The sequence below is a fragment of the Perca flavescens genome, chromosome 1 (genome assembly GCF_004354835.1).
Source record: "Perca flavescens isolate YP-PL-M2 chromosome 1, PFLA_1.0, whole genome shotgun sequence".
In the NCBI taxonomy this organism is placed as follows: Eukaryota; Metazoa; Chordata; class Actinopteri; order Perciformes; family Percidae; genus Perca; species Perca flavescens.
Genome location: NC_041331.1, coordinates 41673889 through 41697075, shown reverse-complemented (window position 1 = coordinate 41697075; position 23187 = coordinate 41673889). Strand labels below are relative to the sequence as shown.

At 43.2% G+C, this 23187-nt stretch overlaps 1 protein-coding gene across 1 annotated transcript in view; it reads right to left on the bottom strand.

The window, feature by feature from the left end:
* Positions 1-23187, bottom strand: part of LOC114561149 (serine/threonine-protein kinase BRSK2) — a 199922-nt gene that overhangs the window by 85669 nt on the left and 91066 nt on the right. The gene's annotated exons all lie outside the window — the stretch shown is intronic.

The following is a 23187-nucleotide window of genomic DNA, read 5'->3' as shown; positions in this document are numbered from 1 at the left end:
ACATGCACAGGCAAACACACAAACACACGCACGCACCTACACACACACGCACCCACACACACATTCACACCCACCCACACCCACACCCACACACACACGCAAACACACACACAGGCACAGACAGACACACACACACACACACACACGTGCAAACAAACCCATACATTACACACAAACACACACGCACAGACACACCTGAACACTGTGTATGTGTTATATTACATTTATCACGCCGAGCGTCTCCGGGGAGTTTTCACACCCATGTAGTTGGTTGCTCGCTGAAAGCAACAAGCAAACGTTTAACGTCTGGACGGGCTGGCTGGTAACACTTGGTGGTCTGTCCTACGGGACGCCTGGCACTTGGAGTTCAACACACTCATGCCTCGGCAATCACACAGTGAACACAGGGCTTTCCCTTCTACACGGTTAGAAAGCTTAGGTGCAGCACACAAGCCGTTTTGTGTACCACCTGAGCCCCAGGAACGTCAAGTCAAAAGACTATCTCAGATCTAAGGATTATTTTGTCTCATTTTGTCCCCAAGTCTTGTTTTGTCCACACCCCAAAGATATTCAGTCCTCTGTCACAGAGGAGAGAAGAAACTACAAGGTATTCACAAGTAGCTGGAATCAACAACAAAAATGACTAGTACAAAGACACTCTTTAAATTGAAACGTTGTCAGCACCCTCAGAAACAAATGTTTTAAGCTTCTGTTGTACTATTTTTGTCTCATTGAGCTTTCCAAACAGTGTGGTGTTTATCGTCTTAGATAAATACAGTAATTATTCTGTTATCATTCAGAGGCACCCAGGGAGTCATAGCCACAGGAGCATCATGGGAGCTGGAGCGGTTTAATGCAAACACAATACTCAGCCTTTCATCTTTGTTACAATAACAATAATAATTTTTTCACCGGATGTTTCACCAGTATGTTGATATATTGTATGTTAAAGGTCCCATGACATGGTGCTCTTTGTATGCTTTTATATAGGCCTTAGTGGTCCCCTAATACTCTATCTGAAGTCTCTTTTATATAGACCTTAGTGGTCCCCTAATACTGTATCTGAAGTCTCTTTTATATAGACCTTAGTGGTCCCCTATCTGAAGTCTGTTTATCCACTGAAGTATCTGAAGTCTCTTTTATATAGACCTTAGTGGTCCACTAATACTGTATCTGAAGTCTCTTTCCCGAAATTCAGCCTTGGTGCAGAATTACAGCTACCTATCACCATTTCTAGCCACTGGGGGACCATAGGCATGCTGGGGGAATGCATATTAATGTTAAAAAAAACTCATTAAAAGTGACATTTTCATGACATGGGACCTTTAATTTACTTAAGAATATGAATGAAAAAAAAAAAATTAAACTCAAGACTTCATCAACAGATGTGGTATTCTGCCCAGCTCTGCTGATGAAGCACACAGTAATAAACCTGAGGAGAGACTGTTCGGAGAGCCTTCTCTCGCAGCAGTCAACCACCTGACTGAGTTCACTAGTCACACACACACAAACGCACACACACACACACAAACGCACACACACACACACAAACACACACACACACACACACACACGTCATGTTAAAATTGCACTGTGTCAATATTTCATGGTGCACATCAGGCTCAGCATCTTTTCCCAACAACTACCATCATCATCATCATCATCATCATCATCATCATTCAGACCTCTGGTTGTTCCTCATTTTCACGATGCATTTCCCAACCAGTCCTCCAAACCATAAAGCCTGGTTGCCAGCCGAACATAGCCCCGCCCACAACATTTGAGGTCGGGAAGTTGGGTCTGGACTTGATCCGTTGTGGAGCAGCTATGCTCGAAACAGAGCTGTTTGGACCAATCAGATTGTCAGGGGGAGGGCTTTATATACGATGATGGACAGGTGCTCAACAGTAACGTAATCAACCACGTCACCAAAGAGCGCTTGGGTTGAATTAGTTTACATCTCCGTTGCTCTGTTTGGTTGTAGGTCTGTCCGTTGCTGTGATTGGTTGTAGGTCTATCCGTTGCTGTGATTGGTTGTAGGTCTATCCGTTGCTGTGATTGGTTGTAGGTCTATCCAATTTCATTTCTGGTTCGTTTTGAAACACGCCCCATAATCACAGCCCCATGGAGCAGCATCAGACTCAGATTCTGTGCATCTGAGCATGACCACGTCAGGCTACCAAACCATATGATGATCTGAGGCCTTTATTCCTCCCCTCTAATATTGGTCTAATATTGACCCACAGGAGCCTTTTCTGTCCTAAACCTAAACCAGAGAACCTAAACCAGAGAACCTAACAGTCGCGCTTTCAAACAAATCTTTAACGAAATAGTCGCAGTTTGGTTCCGTTTACGCACCAAAACCACTCTAATCAAGCTTAGATAAAGATGGTGTGTGTTCAAATCAGACGTTACTTAACTTCCTGAAGGTTACCCTGTGACGCTGAAGTAAAAAAAACTGATGTTTGAAAAAGAGTTTGATGAAAACCCCAAAAAGCCAGCTATTTTAGGAAATTACTGAGCCTTTAAAAAGCTAAAGTAAAACCTAATTTTTGCGAGCTTTTGCTAAGTTAATATTATGGGCCTCGAGCTGAGAGACGGAGTAGGAAAGCCAGAAAGTATTAAGACGGACAACAAATGTGACAACAAATCATGATTTCCTGTCATATAAAGGGACTGGTTTCATTTTTGCCAGCAGCCGCTGCAGGTGAGTGTCATGAAGTGATACAGCGGGTTCTGACGAGTGAAATGTCTGGACATACACATGCTGCCTGTAGCTGTTTCCGCTCCGACCTGCCTGCTGTGATCTGGATTCACTGCCAGTTGGCACCTCAGCAGGTCGCAGGGTAAACTGAGTTCAGACCTCCGGGCTGCAGAGAAAAAAATAAACTGTAGCAGCAGTTTTTTGCATCTCTGAGCACATTTTGTTTTGTGTGCTTCTGTAATTCCTGTGGATAAAAGGACAAATAGGCACAAAGATAACGTCTAACCAGACTGTTTCAAGCCCAACAACTGACATACGGAAACGTTCCAGGCTTTCCAGGGGTCACATTGTGCACTAATACTGAATCATAAAGGAAAAAAAACCTATCAGAGGAAGAAGAAAGGGCACACGTTTACACAGCAACACAAGCAAGGACTAGAATGCAATGCAGGGATTCAAAGTTGGGATTCGAGGTCTTCCTTGTTACTTATTGGTCCAGGACCAAACAACACCAAAAGAACAGAAATCTGCTAATACGAACATGTTATCACGCTGAAATGAAAGGAAATGAGGCTCTTCGTAGGATAGACAAAAATATTTAAGGTTGCTTTCACACCTGAGCAGTTTGAGGCGTTTTAACCAAACCTTGAAACTTGGGCTGCTCGATTATGGAAAAAAATATAATCACGATTATTTCGGTCAATAATGAAATCACGATAATTTAACACGATTGCTCGTTGACTTCTGGAAAGATGTTGCAATTATTGAACTTAAAAAAAAGAAAGTGGAAAAAGTTAAATAAATCAACAATAAAAAACAACTGTGACGCTCTAGAGTTCAGTTCGCTTCAGGTGAGAACGCCATCCGAACCAAGTACAGGAAGTGAACCAAAAACGGTGCATTTACTATCCTGCAATTTCAACCTTGCACACCATTTACAGACTTATACAGTATACGATTTAAGAGATGATAACTTTCAGATCCATAAGCTATTCTGAGCACACATGGCTGGTCGTCTGTGTGACATCATCATCTCTCTCTCATCAGGGATGCCCTCTCTTTCCTTCGCTGTCTGTCAGCTGCTTACCTTGTTCGCCTTCTTCTCAAATATTACAAACAAAACCAGAGAATCCAAGACGTTTTACATTTATTATTCCATTATTTCTGAGACCAGAAGTGTCGGCCAGTGTCATTTGGATATTCTGCCCAATAAACAAGCAACCGTCTCGATTTGTTTACAGTGTTTGGTGTTCGACAAAGTGCAGCGTGAACGCAAACTCAATCAAAGAAAAATGCAACAATGTTGTCCACCAAACAATAGGTGTGAAAGCGACCCTAAGGGTGCTTTTACAGCTGCCTCATTCAGTTGTGTCAAATCACACTAGAGTTGGTTTTCCCCCTTAGTTCGTTTGAGCATGCAGCAATCACACTCAGATGGGCACCAAAAGGGGACCGGATAAGCATACCGAGACCTCCTCGCAGGGGTGATCTCGGAGAACGCTGGTCTCGAAAGAACGTGACCAGACCTTAAACAGGCCCAACTGCTGGAAGAACTGTGCATTTTTGGACTAAACCAGCTGCCGTAGTCATCTGTACTGTGCTTTAACGGTTGTCAAACGGTGTAGCATATGATGACCAGGGCTACCATCAAGCCCACGCAGTTGTCTCGCAAAAGTAGGACTTTCCGTCGAAGTTTTCCTGCGTGTTAATTCTGACCAATCAAAGAGCAGTTTAGGAACTGCGTTCAAAGGCACATCCGGCCAGCGATGCGACTCTCGTCACGTGACTTGCGTTGCTGCATTTTGGTTCGTTTCACCAACTCATCAACCGAATCGGACAAGAGCAAACAGTGTGTTGTGAACAGGGACCGAAACGGCTAAAAAAAAATGCTACATTTTACAACGTTTTGCCCTTGGACCAAAATGAACCGAACTACAGATGTTAAAGCACCCTAACAGTTATAATTCAATCCAACCCCGAGGCCGCGCATCGACTGATATGTCTCCACCACAGTCGTTACTTTACCAATATTAGTTTGTTGAGAATGTCAGATCAGTTTTACACGTTTCTGTCGAGAGAATCAATGAGGGAAACACGGTGTTGGACTCAGCGGGGATCTATATCACAGGTAATCAAACTAATCCTTTGCTGATCCATCCTATTGATTCCAGATTCCCATCACTGCTGGGGTAGACCCTGTGAAACACACGAGCGCTATCATCAGTCATCCGTCAACCAGCGCTGTCTGATTGCTCATATTGTCTTCATCAATCTTTTTCTGCCTCTTCTCAGAGAGTCACCCTCTGGTGTCTCTGCTCAGGGCTGCTGTGACAGGTCTGAGAGGCCAGACGCAGGACAGAAATCGCATTCCCATCAAAGCCGCCAGCTTCAAAGGTCCGTCATGGCGAGCGACAGTGGCTGGCAGCAAATAAATAAATAAAGGATTCCCCTTTTAATCTTTTGGCCCAGTAGTTTCCCAGACAGACCAGACTGTCACACCAACCTCTCCCTCTATGTCTCTCATCCTGCAACACTTCTCCCAGAGACGATGAGGAAGAAGAACAAGGAGAGAAGTGCTCTAAATTTACTAAAATCATCTGCATCAGATGATAATGACACACAAGCCAGCTTTTCTTACATTGAGTAGTTCATGAGAGAAAACGACAATGCTCACAAATCATCTTTCTCACACTGTTGAGAAATCTTTGGAAATCTCTTTTAAACATCTCACCAAAATCCAAAACCACCGTGACAGACAGTCAATACGTGAATTGAAGTTCAGTGAGGTTATTTGTAGAATAGTAGCTCACTTTCAAGTGGCTATAAAACTGGTTTTCTCAATGACAGTTTGGATTTATAGATGGAGAAAAATGTAACATAACGTGAATGCAACACTGTATTTTATTACGTTTCTCCCCTTTCTTTCTCTCCTGTTTTCTATCAGGCATTACCATTTATTTCTTATGCAATTAAGTTTCACCCTGCTTCATTTATTCTGACCAGTGAATACGCATCGAGAAGCAGCCAAATCCACATCCCAACTGTAGTGTTTTTTTAAATATTAGCTAATCAATTGTCCTCTGGCTCAACGCATTCTCATAAACGTTAAGTTTAGGAAAAACATTCACCCACCCATCCACCCATCCATCCATCCATCCACCATCCATCCACCCATCCACCATCCATCCACCCATCCACCATCCATCCACCCATCCATCCACCCATCCACCATCCATCCATCCACCCATCCATCCATCCACCCACCCATCCACCAATCCACCATCCATCCATCCATCCACCCATCCACCCACCCATCCACCATCCATCCACCCATCCATCCACCCACCCATCCACCGATCCACCATCCATCCATCCATCCATCCACCCACCCATCCACCATCCATCCATCCACCCATCCACCCACCCATCCATCCACCCATCCACCATCCACCCACCCATCCATCCACCCACCCATCCATCCATCCACCCATCCACCCACCCATCCATCCACCCATCCACCATCCACCATCCACCCACCCATCCATCCACCCACCCATCCATCCATCCACCCACCCACCGATCCACCATCCATCCATCCATCCATCCACCCATCCACCATCCATCCATCCATCCATCCACCCACCCACCTTCCATCCACCCATCCACCATCCATCCACCCACCCACCCACCGATCCACCATCCATCCATCCATCCATCCACCCATCCACCATCCATCCATCCATCCATCCACCCACCCACCTTCCATCCACCCATCCACCATCCATCCACCCACCCATTCACCATCCATCCATCCATCCACCCATCCACCCAACCTCTTCCCTATGTGGCCAGCCGCATTCTTATACAGCAGCAGTCAATGCATATAGCACAAAAAAAACGTGGAAATCATACGAATGAAAGTGATATCGGGTGATGACTCAGAAATGATGTTGGGAGACCTCAAAGATGATGACCAGTCCGATGAATACAAATCAAATGCAGCTTTATTTACACAGTGAACAAACTCTCATGACAATGAGACAACCATGAGCATACAAACGTGTCTGCTCAAGGGTGACCAACCTGTACATCAAAATGGATCCCTTTTAAACTCTTTTTATGCTCACACAGCTTAAGATATCTATTTCAGTTGGAACAGTTTACTCTTAAACTGAACCTTTTATGGCAGATGCTTCTAATAGATTCTCACATTCCTGGCTCCAATTCCTGTGTGAAAGTTGTACCCAAACTCATAATAGATTTATACATTCTAAGCTATTCCTGTGGGTGAAGGTTGTCCCCAGACTAACCTTCTTGTGTAGTACCCTACGTACAAGATACAAAATACATTTGAAACATGTAGGCTGAAATATCCAACCTATCATAAAGTCCTTAACTTTTGGTAGATTTCGAACGTATGGTTCACGAGGACAGGCTGTCAGGCTTTAGACTTAAGATTCCCAGGTGTTACACTTTTACACCGGCAGGTGAACACACAGTGACTAATGCGTGGGTAGTTGCAGGTGCAGCACATCAGCCCACGTTCCTGCTATCAGCTCTAATTACCATCGTTTTCATCTCCTCATGCACACACAGCGTAGCATGGCAGAGGCTAATTAAACCCATGTACATACAAGGTACACACACGTCCGCCCCCTGCCCTCCATGTGTGAGCAGTGACGCTGACATTTATTAAGTTCGATTATGACCCATATGGTTTTTTAATGTGTGGCAATAAAGTGTGTGTGTGTGTGTGTGTGTGTGTGTGTGTGTGGAGAGAAGGCTGCGGGTGGGATGGGAGAAACATGAGCTGTAACATGAGGACAAGCATGTAAAAGGTTTTAAGGACTTTGGAGAAGTCTCTCTTCTCAGACGGTCACCTCAGGTCTTCGGGCCCGTTCAGAGCAGACCCGGAGATTTGCCGCAGGGCTGTGCAGCGGTGGGAGCGTCACATAAAAGGCTAATTTGTGTGACGTCCTGTTGTGTTTCATTAAATGTATGGTTATTGTATGTGTTATTGTGTTTTGTCAGATTGCTTTAAAATGTAAATGTGACTGGATTGTTTTTATATAGCGCTTTTCTAGTCTTAACGTCTACTCAAAGTGCTTTTACATAGTACAGGAACCATTCACACACATTCATACACTGTGGCCGAGGCTGCCATACATGGTGCCACCTGCTCATCAGATTAACATTCACACACTGAGGGAGGAGCATCAGGAGCAGTTCAGGGTTCAGTGTCTTGCCCAAGGACACTTCGACATGGGACTGCATGGCCAGGGATCGAACCACCAACCTTCCAATTGGCAGGTGACCACCCGAGCCACAGCTGCCCCTCATATATACAGTACAGGCCAGAAGTTTGGACACACCTTCTCATTCAATGTGTTTCTTTATTTTCATGACTATTTACATTGTAGATTCTCACTGAAGGCATCAAAACTATGAATGAACACATATGGAATTATGTACTTAACAAAAAAGTGTGAAATAACTGAAAACATGTCTTATATTTTAGATTCTTCAAAGTAGCCACCCTTTGCTTTTTTGATAACTCTGCAAACCCTTGGTGTTCTCTCAATGAGCTTCATGAGGTAGTCACCTAGAATGGTTTTACCTTCACAGGTGTGCTTTGTCAGGGTTAATTAGTGGAATTATTTCCCTTATTAATAAAAAAACATCTACAATGTAAACAGTCATGAAAATAAAAAGGAAACGCATTGAATGAAAAGGTGTGTCCAAACTTTTGGCCTGTACTGTAGATAACAACGTTTCTGACCGCACTTGAATGCAGCTTAATTTCCCGGAGAAAGAGTGAAAGAGTAGCTCAGTTTCTCCAAAAGACCTGCTTTTCACCGGCGCACCAGCGACTGCCACAGTGCGCGTGAACGCAGCCTTACCCTCCTTTCAGGTAACTCAAAGTGCTTTAATTCTCACCAGCGCTGGCCGTCTGTGATCTCTTCTGAATCCTGTCTCGTCGTTCTCCGCTCACCTCAATTATCTCAGACTCATCCTCTCTGTTGAGCCGAATTAGCAGTAATGTTTCCAGCTGTGTTCGGCGTCATTAAAAAGGCATTAACATATAAGCTTTTATCAAGTTAAGTCATGCATAATGCCGACTATAATGGAAAAGCGTGCCCTTTAAATCTGTGATACTTGATACATTAATATACAGCAATTATTGCTTAAATATATGTTAATGCATTGGACCTGTATCAGATTGATGCCCAGTATATCTGTATGACATATCACAGCCCAGTATTTCCAAGAGACTTCTGGGCACTCCTCTGGTAAACACAAGATTTAAAGTGGGGCTTTTGCATGATTCTTTGTGGAAAAAACTCAGTTTCACAGATCAGTGGATTAAATCTAATCAACTCTGTGTCAACTAAGAATTTCTTTAGTGGAGGACAGCCCAAAAAAAAAAAAAAAAAAAAAAAAAGCGTTGGCATTAGGCATAATGAAAGGGTTCTTGTCTGGCGATTGAGTTGCACATCATACTTTCACTAATCTAATTGGTTTAATTGTGTCGAAAACTGAATGGATAAGTTAAAGGGGCACTCTGCCAGTTTTTTTTTACATCAGGATAAATCAATACAATTTACTAGTTATCAGGATCAATGTTCTCGTCAGCCAGTTACAACAGTTGTAACAGTTAATGAAATAAATGTTTCATGTGGCTTCAGAGGGAGTTGTTGCAAAGTCTGCGAATATAACCCTGGTGATGTAATCAGGGTTTGATAGAGAAAAGTAACACACACCGAGGGTTGTAGTGAGGTGCTGATCACTGGACTTTAAAATAAGAAAAATGTGTCACACACTCTGGATGCATATCTCTTTTTATTCTGATGACGTTTAAGCCCTCAGCCTGGTCCTACCAGACTCTGGTCCATTAGCCTGATCCTACCAGACTCTGCTACACTAGCCTGGTCCTACCAGACTCTGCTACACTAGCCTGATCCTACCAGACTCTGGTCCACTAGCCTGGTCCTACCAGACTCTGGTCTATTAGCCTGGTCCTACCAGACTCTGGTCCACTAGCCTGGTCCTACCAGACTCTGGTCAATTAGCCTGGTCCTACCAGACTCTGGTCCATGTCATTTGTACAGAGAGTCTGGCCACTCTCCATTGAAGTGTTAACTTCCTTGAAGGCGGGTACTCTGTTGAAGTTTAAAACTATTGGCTCTGCCCAGAGCCACTCTGGATCTGCCAGAACCAATCGCTAACGTTTGGTCGTGACGTTGGCACGACCAAAGATACGGTATTAGGGGACCACTAAGGCCTATATAAAAGAGACTTCAGATACAGTATTAGGGGACCACTAAGGTCTATATAAAAGAGACTTCAGATACAGTATTAGGGGACCACTAAGGTCTATATAAAAGAGACTTCAGATACAGTATTAGGGGACCACTAAGGTCTATACTGTACTTCAGATACAGTATTAGGGGACCACTAAGGTCTATATAAAAGAGACTTCAGATACAGTATTAGGGGACCACTAAGGTCTATATAAAAGAGACTTCAGATACAGTATTAGGGGACCACTAAGGCCTATATAAAAGAGACTTCAGATACAGTATTAGGGGACCACTAAGGTCTATATAAAAGAGACTTCAGATACAGTATTAGGGGACCACTAAGGCCTATATAAAAGAGACTTCAGATACAGTATTAGGGGACCACTAAGGTCTATATAAAAGAGACTTCAGATACAGTATTAGGGGACCACTAAGGCCTATATAAAAGCATCCAAAAAAAAAAAGCATGTCATAGGACCTTTAAGTACCTCTTTAATATCTCCCGTTCTTTAGATTTATAAGCTTTTGTGATGACTGAAGGAGTCGGATCTTCTTGCTGCCAACTTTCCATACGTGACAGTTTTCCTGGTTCATGGCATTTTAAGACGGTTATACTCAAATGTCTCAGGTCTCTTTTCTGTCTAATCAGCGGTTTAAAATCTTTTTTACTTGGGGTTGAACAAAATGCATGCTGGGATTAAATCCTGGGTTTTGTAGAACACAATACAATAGAGTCATAAATAAAACCGCACTCAGCTGTAACCCAGACTCGCATGTAGTGGAGCTGGAGGTCTAGCTCCTGTGGGGAGTTAGTCAGGCTCTCAGAGGTGCAAATGAGTTGATTAAGCCTCTTTTATCACCGAATATACCGCCAAATCCCTGCTCCACCAGCCAGGTCAATATACCACGCACACAAGCACACACACAAAAATATCTCCATCAGCTGGTTCCCCTGCCCTCTGTCACATCCTCTCAGACCAGATGGGATATATAATCCCCTCCTGGGAAACGTAACATTGGCGAGGGACGTGAAGTAGCATTCACACATCTACACAAAACATACTGGAGGCTGATTGACATTGGGACCACTTGTGTAGACAATAAGTCAAACCAGTTCAATCCAGTAAGTGGACAGTGCTTGTGTCATCCAATCCTGTCTCACAATTGAATGAAAACCACATCACATTTTCTGTTGTTAAAAGTTTACTGTATAAATACTTCCCAGTTCTCTCCATTCCCTAACAATTATTTTTATCTAGTTTTACTTTGCCTTTTTGTTTATCTGTCATGTTTCTTTGCATTTATGTGAAGCACTTGGTGTTGCATTAGTTGCGATATAGAAACAAAGTTAATTATTCTCACTAATAAAGGCCAGCGCTGTGAAGACAGTTCACAATTAGTCAACGGTGCAAAATGATGTGTAAAAGTTCCCCAAACTTCAATTCCACCTCAAAGTACAGAATTAATTTAATTTGCTTAAATGGGTGTTTTTCTCTAATTGGTGCAATTCCATTGAAACAAACACATTTTTAGCCTAAGAGTTGTGACCAGGTCTTGTCCAGGGGTTTAAAATACTAATTTCAGCTGCTTGTATCTAACTCACTTGGCGATTATGCAAAGCTCACGACAAAAGGTGAAAGATGGAACGTACTGTACGTAGATGGATTAGTAAATTGGGAGCTTCCTCTTCAGGCTCAGCTTTGTCTTAACCATAACAATTTGGTAAAACAACATCACTGCAGACACCACACTAATCCGCCTCTCAATGGATTACTGTATGCTTGATTTTAATAATAATTTGGGAGTCTGGAGAGAGAGAAATTACTAAAAGCATGAAGTGGTACTGACTTAGCAAGATAAGTCTTGAGCTTTTTTGTACGTCTTGACATGCTACATATGTGTACCACGTATTACTGTGATGGCAGATAATATCCTGAAATTGTGTTAAATCTTTTAATACTTTGTGCAACTTTCCACCAATTTATTGCTCCCTCCAGCCGTGACAGATATTTTAAATGATGCTGGAACTACATTATAGATGACAGAGTAAGCCTTTCTTTGGGATGAATCACCCAGAGTATAAGTCGAGACATGTGACACAGTGGAATGTGATACGGCTAAACTGTTCCTGCTTTCAATGCATGAAAATAAAAAGATGGAGTGAGATGATACCGCTCACAGCTACATTTTTAGCAATGACCGATCATGTCGAACTTCATGGGTATCAATCCACATGGCAGTCAGATGGAGTGGTGAGCCTGGCCAGGTGTGATTTGTCCACATTTTGTTTCCCTTCACTTAAGATTTTATGACGCGCGAGCAGGGATGATTTGAAGCCGAGTGTGAAGTTGGACAGCTGGGGAAGATCGATGACCCATCTGAGAAGATCTGCCATATGGACAGTGACTCAGGCCTTGCAGCACTAAACGGCTGCATTTAGAGTGAGTCAATTCTGCAACACACCTTACAAACACACTGACTGACTCATTGACTGAAGAGCAAGAGATAAACAATGGCAATCAAAAACACACTCCTCCAAGTATGTCCTCCGCAAAGTCTACAGCCTGGCCAACAGACAGACACACTGATGTAAAGGCACAAACACACAACAAACAGTCATAACACACATACAGCATTAAGCCATTAAATGCAAAACACTACCACTGGTGTTTATTAAGAGAAACTGCATCCGATTGCAATTAAAGGACGCCTGGGCCACCACAAGGCTCTGTCCTTGGACCATTACTCTTCAATCTCCTGCTTGGTAATATCATTAAGAAACACAATGTAGCCTTGCAGTCATATACCGATGACACACAGTTGTACTTTTCCTCATGAGCTCAGCTCTGTTAATAAACTAGTAAACTGTATTAATGATATCAATTGCTGGATGTCCAAAAACTTTCTACAGCTAAATACAGACAAGACAAAAGAGTTATTCAGACCTGGATTCCCTGAAATACAGCGAGCAAGTCAGAAACCTTGGCATTATTTTTTATACTGATCTCAATTTTGAAAATCAGATTACAGATATCACCAAAACTGCATTTCATCACTTAAAAAAAACACATCAAAACTTAGAGCACTCATGTCTCAAACTGACTCTGAGAAACTGGTGCGTGCATTCAGCAACAGCACGTTAGACTACTGTAACGCTTTATCTATAGTCAAATATGCGAAATTATTTTATGAAGTCTATGAATGCACATCTTCTGTTTGTTGCTACATTTCCTTCTGAAGCAGGGGTGCCCAAATATATAAATATATCTTTTCCAACCTCTCAACTCTAGTGGCTCACGGTCAGATGGTGTAAAGAGTAAAGATTGAACACTCTCAAACATCTCAAAAGTTAAGCCCACGGAGGGTCTCAGAGCTCCTGAATCATGCCAACAACCTCCCCCGGTCAACGCCTCCAATGCGTGATAGCTCCTCTTAATAAATTATGAGGATAGACTCGGGCGCTGCTTCCAAATCCCCATTTAATTGAAACACGATACAGAGCTGAGGGGCATGAGGGGCGATAAATTGGACAATCCGCTCTGTAATCAAACCGCCATCTGTTGCTATGACGTCCGAGCGACTGTGGGAGAGAGCAGGAGGGCTGATGAGGAGAGCCCGGGCCCGGCCCGCTACGGCATCCAATCACGGCCAGACGGCAGCGGCGCAATCAAACGACAGAGGAGACAGCTTCATGTGATTTGGCAGACGAGACAGAACATCCAGGCATTTTATGAAGCAACACAAATCCATTGAGAGGAACGACAGGAAGACCAGATCGGTTGTGGGACAGAGTCATCAAACACGAAGAGAGGAGAGGAGAGGAAAGCAGAGGGTTAGGAAAAGAGAAATAAGGGGAGAAAATTTAAGAAAGCAAGGAAACAAAAGGGAAACGAAAGGAGAAAATAAGAGAGGAAAGCAAAAGCAAAGAGGGACAGAAAGGGAAGGACATAACATAAAATTATTAGAGGAGTAAGAAGAGTAAAGAGAGGTTGAAGACGGGAAAAGAGGAGATGAAAAGTAGAAAGGAAAGGAGAGGAGGAAAAGAGCAAAAAAGAAAAGGCAAGGAAAATAAATGAAAAGATCGAAACAGGAGGAAAATGAGAGGAAAAAGCAACGAGAAAAGTGAAGGAAAGGAATAGACAAGGAAAAGACGGAAAATGGAAAGAGAGGGAAAGAGTAGAGGAGAGGAGATGAAAAGAAAGGAAACAAGATGGCAGGATTGAAGGGAAAATGAATGAATGGCAGACAGCAGGACAGGACATCTGCATGTCAGCCACCAGCTCAGCCTATCAGCAGAGAGCGTCTCCTCAGCTCGTCCCGCGGCTGCTGCCGGTGCTGCTGGGTAAATAGCCGGCGGCGTGCCCGTTTTTTTTTTTTCATCCAGACGTCTGGTGTTGAGTGAGATGGAGCCAGCAGCGTTCACAGCCTCCTTAACAACAATCACGCCGAGGGATGATGCGGCGATGAACAGATTAAGGTCAGTGGTGAATTGTGGGAAAACGGGCAGATGCGGTCTCCTGTAGCTGGACTGCAACCAGCTCTGTCATCTGCTGAGTCAGCACTCGGTCCCTGAAAAGGGCATCGCTGGTGAAGACGCCCAAAACAGAGAAGAAAGAAAGGAAAAGGGGGAACATTTCCCAAGGGAGAACTAGAACATTTCCACTGGAGAGAGGGAACATTTCCACTGAAGAAGGTGAACATGTCCACTAGAGAAGGGGGACATGTCCACTAGAGAAGAGGGACATGTCCACTAGAGAAGGGAGACAGTTCCACTAGAGAAGGGGAACATTTCCACTGAAGAAGGGGAAGATTTCCACTGGAGAATGGGGAACATGTCCACTAGAGAAGGGGTCCATGTCCACTAGAGAAGGGGCACATGTCCACTAGAGAAGGGGCCCATGTCCACTAGCGAAGGGGGACATTTCCACTGGAGAAGGGGGACATGTCCACTAGAGAAGGGGGACATTTCCACTAGAGAAGGAGGACATTTCCACTGAAGAAGGGGCCCATGTCTAATGGAGAAGGGGGACATGTCCACTAGAGAAGGGGCCCATGTCCACTGGAAAAGGGGCCCATGTCTAATGGAGAAGGGGAACATGTCCACTAGAGAAGGGGCCCATGTCCACTAGAGAGAAGGGGCCCATGTCCACAGGAGAAGGGGCCCATATCCACTAGAGGAAATGAACACATCCACTGGAGAAGTGGGAATATTTCCCCAATCGCTTTTTTACAATATCACATCTATCAATGATAAATGAAAAGAATCTATGCCCTAGATATCAGAATAGATTTTTCAATCATCAATTATCAGGTGTGAAACCAGACTTGCTGTTTTCATACACACACACACACACACACACAACCCACCCACCCACACACACACACACAAACACTTTGTGCAGTAGAAGCACTGGGTAGAATCAACCAGGTTAAGTCCGTATTGACAACATTAACACGAGCAGCCAGTCGTTGAGGAGATGAAATGAGGTCCGGTCAGGCATGAGAGGGCCCGGTCCCACCTCTGAGGGGCTCACTCACACACAATCTGCTGCACTTCAACTGGAAAAAGACATTTAATCACACACACAGGAACACACACACGCTTGAGTGGCACACAGACATACGCACGCGCACACGCGCACACACACACACACACACACACACACACACACACACACACACACACACACACACACACACACACACACACACACACACACACACCCTCTGCTGTCACCACAAGTGTTCCCTCAGGACCTATTTCACAGGAAACTGGTCAGATTAAATGTTTTACATTAGTTTTAAAGTAGTCCATTAATCATTTAAACTTAATTGAATTTTACTTACAAATTTTTATGTCATTACTCCCGTTTTAGACCGTGTTTACATCCGGTTTTGAATGCGTCTTGGGTGGTCAGATCACAAGTGGAGACCGCTTAATACAAGTGTAAACCGCCACGTGTCTTGCGTCATAATCTGATTTAAACCACTTGCCAAGGTAGCCTAGGACAACGCGTATGCATCCTGGTGCATCCCCGACAACGAGATAACAGGAAAATACATCAAGTGATGCAAGACGGGGTGGTTGTTTAGCTGAGATGACAACTTGTGAGTAAAATTCCAAGTTTTTTCATTTTTGTTTCAACACATGTATAGTAATGGAAGAAAGCACCAGATTGTGGCCTTCATATTTTCAACGTTAAGAGAAAACTGAAAATATATATTGAAATTCACTCTCTTGAACGCACTTTTCAAGTTATCTTGACGACATTCGTGAGATGTAACTGCACTACACAATCCAACGGCCTTCTGCACCCGCCGTTACAGCAGCGTGAACAGCCAGGTTTAAGTGTCCCTCACTCACTTTCCTCATTAGGATGAAAGAACAGCAAAAAGACTACAGCAGCGCGCACACACACACACACACACACACACACACACACACACACACACACACACACACACACACACACACACACACACACATATGTAATTGCTAGGTACTTATGATGCACTTAAGAGAACCAAAAAGGTGTGACACACACTCTCAGCAGGAAAATTAGCTGCTGCTGCTGGTCCAATCTACATGAAACCCTTATAGTGACTGACTTACACACACGCACACACACACACACACACACACACACACACACACACACACACACACACACACACACACACACACACACACACACGGCTGTAGCTTTCCTCTGTCTGTAATGTTAGCGGCTCAGGTTGCTCCACCTTTGGTTCCTGTAGCGAGACTCTCCATTAGCAGCGGTGAGACTCTGGTGTAAATGCCAGCTTTGACATGTGGGTACCAGACGGGGTGACGCTGCGGCCCGTGTAAGGTGCTGATCTCTGAAGAAGTGCTGGAAATGTCAGGCTGCTCATCTCACCAAGAATCACACACATGCACACATGCATAAGGGCAGACCCACAATCGTATGTTTGCATTAATATGTGGACATAACCACATGACTGAGGCAGAGGCCCCCCCAGAGGGATGTGTGTGTGGCGAAGACGGGAATAAGTTAATGTTGTTATTAACACGAGAGAGAGAAGATGGCGACAGCGAGCACTGGCAGAAAGATCAGAGATTGAGATTTCAAATGGAAATCTGCAGGATTTAGATTTCTGTGCAACAGTGTGGAGTCTCTCTCTTTTTGGATTTTTGGCCAATGATGTGCGAGTTTCTAGAGGCTGCAGTTAACTGGCTGCATTTGTGTAGCGCTTTTATCCGCAGTGCTTTACAATTACACACACACACACACACACACACACACACACACACACACACACACACACACACACGTGTTTTCATGATATATGGGGACTTGTGAAAAAAATATTAGGACATGCCTTTCCCAAGGTCCAACAGACCTGGTTACACACACACACACACACACACACACACACACACACACACACACACACACACACACACACACACGGCATGGTCTGAGCAATCGCGAATGTTGGGTTCATCGTTTTGACACTTTGACGCGTCTGTACAGCCACTACTCAGTTACAGTGTCTTTAAATCATAAAAAAATCAGGTCAGAAATCATTGCTTTTTCGAAAAGACCCAGATGTGGGTTTTTGATCTGGAGCCCATAATAGCATTGGTTGTCAGTGCTTTCCAAAATACATGTTGATTTTACAATAATAGACATACTTACATATATGTTTTCAGACGTAATTTAAAATGACTTCTACACCTTCTCCTTATGCCCCATTCACAAATCCAGAACCTATGAATATGCAAATATTGGTGATGTGAATGGACTAGTGTCAGTGTTCATGGAGGCTTCAAGTTTCTTCATCACACACAACTAGCACGTTTCATACTGGACCATGTTTGGCTTCACTTCTTGATTTTAATCCCGACGGCCACTAGAGGGCTTTGTCACTTGAATGGTCCTCTAAACCAGTGGTTCTCAAACTTTTTTCAAGAATGTACCCCCGTTGAATTATCTTTTCATCCAAGTACCCCCCATGACCAGCTTAAATACAAAGAAGCACAATACAGCGCTGCGCCATCGGTGTCTGATTTACTTAACATTATTGTAACTGAAAAACACTTAAATGCTACATTTCAAATGTTTAGAATCAACAACATACATTAGTGATTATTTTAGGAATTGTGCATGACTGATATTTTTTTAATTAACTTTTTTTTATACTCAACGTACTGCAAAGTACCCCTAGGGGTACACGTACCACCACTTGAGAAACATATAATGATATATGTTGTTTAGTCCTCCCCTCTAATACTACACACAGGAGCGTTTTATATCCTCATATCTAAACCAGAGAGTGTACCAATCACGGTTTTAAATACGTCGTTATTGTTGTGAAAAGGTCACAGTTTGGTTGTTAGGTTTAGTCACCAAAACTTCTTAGTTAAGTTTAGAAAAAGATGTTGGTTTGGGTTAAAATCAGACGTTAATGTTACACACGTGACGCAGAACACGACATAGCTCTGTTTAGCTCTGTCTACTTATCGGTTCTCCTGGGTTAAAGTCCTGTTTTTGGCCCTTTTATACTTTGTCACCTTACTTCCTGCCTTGCTCCCGTCATAATTACTACAGCTACTAGAGGGCACCTCCACTATACATGTAAACATGAGTCGTTTGCGGTATGTGACAAAAAATGTCGCTTAGAGCACCTTTAAACAAACAACTTATGTGGGTGTTTTTCGGGCGAGGACAGTCTCGTTTTAGGCATTTGGACAATAAAACCTGACAGTGTATTGTTTTCCATGCAAGAACAGACTCCTTTTCCTTCTAAGTAAACCAGAAACCTAAAAAAAACATTGCTTCTTGTGTTACTAGACCACGAGAGTTTAGTGCAGCCAGTGGGAAAGTGTTCAAGTGTTGCAAAATAAACTGTATCAGTCAGGGATAAAGAAATGTATTTATATGGAAATGATTTGGGTTATTCCTTTTAAAAGGTCCCATGTGTAACAATGGACAAGGGAAATGTAAATGTGTCTCGTGAACAGAGGATGCATTCATATGCAAACCTCAAAAGAATGCACCCAATACTGCACAAAGTTTGGGATAAAAGAACAGAAGAAAGTAAACCTGCAGCACTCGGAAAATGTCAAACAAAATGGGGTCTTTTCAAAATGCCAACTGAAGCAAGGGGGCAGCAGAGCTGGGAAGAACGTCATGCTTTAAACATGCAACTCCGCCAAATCCCTGTTTTTTTTTTATTTAATACATAGGCTATGTTTATAGGAGGGTGGTTAGACTTCTTTGTGTGAGAGCAACGGCCATAACTCAAGCCAATCGCTGCCTGTTGCCATGACAACAGGGCCTGAGCATCTTCTAAAATAAGACCAAGGCGGTAAAAAGATTAGAGGAAGCTGCTGGGGCAACCCCCCTCAGACAGACAGAGGAGGGATTGGGCTAGCATCGCACAAAACAATGCAGCGGGCGGAGGAAAAGAGAGAGCAGAGACGGGAAAAGAAAATAATTTCAGCTGAGAGGCACACAGAAGCATCTGCTACCTAACATCCCCTCCATCACATCCAATTAGAAATACGAAAGGCTGACGGGCGGATATCTGACGGAAATATAAGTGAGATGTGTGTGTTTTGTAGTCGTGATGCCACAACTTTACTGATAGAAATTCCCAAAAAAGTTGATGCTATTGCAATTCACTGTGGGAAAGAAATGTAACATGCAGGCTTGATCAAGACTTCCCTCCAGAAAAATGTCAATGTTGGTCATTTTATAAACTCAATTGCAACGGCAACCTAGCCTAAAAAGACGCACTCTAGCGGCAGCAAATGTAATTTTGCAGCCACGGTCAGTCTAGCAACTCTCCGTTGGCTTACGAACTGGAAAAACCAAACTCTGGTCAGGGGAAAAAAATTCCACTAATTAACCCTGACAAAGCACACCTGTGAAGTGAAAACCATTTCAGGTGACTACCTCATGAAGCTCATTGAGAGAACACCAAGGGTTTGCAGAGTTATCAAAAAAAAAAGGGGGTGGCTACTTTGAAGAATCTAAAATATAAGACATGTTTTCAGTTATTTCACACTTTTTTGTTAAGTACATAATTCCACATGTGTTCATTCATAGTTTTGATGCCTTCAGTGAGAATCTGCAATGTAAATAGTCATGAAAATAAAGAAACACATTGAATGAGAAGGTGTGTCCAAACTTTTGGCCTGTACTGAACATCTTTTAACACCACCCACAATCTTTTTCCTAACCCTAACTAAGCGGTTGTACCTTTCACGTTTAAAAATGACACCAAAGGAATACAGAGTGTCAAAAAGTGACGCCAAGGGGTTCTGACCAAGCACGTTTAAAAATGACAGCAAGGGGCCCTGACCTTAACCTTGTAGGACAGCTGGATTCTCGCAATGTCACAAATTAAATGAAAATCCATCTCGTCAGGCTTCAAGTAATGCGGTGTGTGTCCGAACCAATCAGCGTCCAGCGACGAGCTCCTGGCAGCTACGGGTGTGGTCTAGGTGACCAGTGTGACCGCGTTCGTTTAAAACAACAGTGGCAGACGGCAAACGTCAGTTAAAGGGGAACTATTATATGGAGCTTAGCGCAAGTTCTTTCAGGAAGACTTCTAAAACATAATCACTTTCTCTCTCCTCTAACCGGATCAGCTGTAGAGGTGTTCACCTTTCTTTTAACCAATCAGAAGCGGCCATGAAAATCACGAGCCAATCACTGCATGACATCCCTGTTTTAAACCTGTCTCTCTCTGCTGCTCAGTTGTCATTTCAGGATAAGAGCACCACCCTCCTCCTCCCCTGCTCCTTCGGGCTCCTCACGCCACAATCAGTGTCTAGACTCCATCGGGGGGATTGTCTTTCGGCTTCTACCCCTTTTACAAGTTTTTTGATTTTTCAAATAACGATGGAGTCTAATCTCCAAAGACTGTACTTTACATATCATAAATATGTACAATAAATCTTTGCATATCTGCAACAAAGTCTCTCCTGATTGAAATAGCATTTTCAGGTTCATACTTCTATATTTGTGTTTGTACTAGGACATGTTTACATGCTTTAATGTTCTAAAATCACTGTATCTTTCTCATACTGGCATACGTGGCTGCTGCACCTGTATTCACCCTCTGTATGAGATGCTCTGCTGGACCACCTGTCTCTTTAAGCCCAGTCTGCTCTGATTGGCCAGCGTGTTTCCTGAAATCTCCATCCAGAGCTACTGCAATGGAGTGAATAGATGGACTTTGTAACGTGAAACGTGAAAAATCACAAATAAAGACTTCTAAACCAAATACTACACAACCGGACATCTCCCACCAGTAATGTGACCCTGGAATTGGGGAGTAATGACCAGCATTGGCCGCCAAGATTACAGCTATCTGGCATTAGCATGCAGCTACTTAATAGTTGTGTAAGAAGTATGCTAATGTTAGATTGTAGTGGACCGAAGCAGCACTTTGTACCGTCAAAAATCGCAGATAAAGGCTTCTGAACCAAACACTACCCAATCGGTGTTTCAGCAGTAGCGTCCGTTAATGCGACCCAAAACTGGGGAGAATTTAACAACACTGGCAGCCCAGATGACATATTTTACTGCCGTTAGCATGTAGCTACATGCGGCAATGTTAACAGCTTAAAAAAAAAAAACACTCCAGTCCTGCCTACCTGGAGCAGATGACCAATCAGAGAAGGCCGGAAAAGGCCTGCTAAGTGTTGTGTAACACTTAGCCGAGAGTAGAAAAAACTGTTGGAACAGGAACGTTCAGAAAATCTGAACGTTTTAGCTCACGGGGATTGGTCTAAAATACGTTTACCTCACCTCACCTTGTTTTGGCCACGTTTCACATGAAAATCCGACATTATAACATTGTAGATATGACAGAAAACACGGAAAAGCATAACATGTGACCTTTAATGGGTTACTCAGAGCATTAAGTATTTGGCGAGTTGGGAGTGAGAATGAGTTGGAAATGGAAGTACTGTAGTGCAACGTTATAATTCCAAAGCAAGCCATCTTGGGTGGCGCTAAAGGTGGACGGTTGGTTGACAGCTGGACGTGCTTAACCATTTGGTTACCATTGATGTCGTTCACAGCCTTGAACGCACTTCCAAGTTATCTTGACGACATTCGTGAGATGTAACTGCACTAGACAATCCAATGGCCTTCTGCACCCGCAGTAACATCAGCGTGAACAGCCAATTAGCCGCCAGCGATAACTGAGGAGAGGAGGGAGCTGGTTTAAGTGTCCCTCACTCACTTTCCTCATTAGGATGAAAGAACAGCAAAAAGCAAGGACTACAGCAGCACACACACACACACACACACACACACACACACACACACACACACGTATGTAATTGCTAAGTATTTATGATGCACTTAAGAGAACCAAAAAGGTGTGACACACGGACTCTCAGCAGGAAAATGAGCTGCTGCTGCTGGTGGTCCAATCTATATGAAACCCTTATAGTGACTGACTTACAGACACACACACACACACACACACACACACACACACACACACACCTCTGCTTCTTTCCTGTTCAATAAAGCAGTTGTGCCTATGATGTCAAAAATGTCCTCAGACGACAGTAATCCAGTCTAAAACAGACTATTAATTGCAGCGTTTTACATTATAGGGCTGAACGTGAGCTTCAAAACTAACTAAATGACTTTTTATCAGATCTAATGTTCAACTTCTTTAGCAAGTTTTGCCTTTTAATTTATCATCTGCTCTAGTTTTCTTAACGTTTTAGACACATATATGGTAATAATAATGGTCCAAAGTGATGTGAAATTGCATTCTGATTAATTGAAAAAAGACATTTTCTTGAGGGAGGACCCCCTAAACCCCACGCCAAATAAGGGCATCAAAGTCTTTTACAGATGTAGGGAAAACAGTGGGTAGTACCCACAGAAATGTTCTGACTCTCAGTATGAAATGTGTTGTGTGTGTGTGTGTGTGTGCGCGAGCGAGCGACAGAGTGAGATTATAATAAAGCAGAAAACTGTAATGGAAGCTTTCAAATCAGCACTTGGAGACTCAGAATTCCTTTTCACACGTTCTGAAAGAGCACAATACAGTGTAGGGAATGAGGTTTCCATCACTTTAATCACACAATACTGCCCAACTGTTGCTTTGCTGTAAAGTTATACATTATTTGAAAATGACTTTGTACGCTTTGTAAGCTTC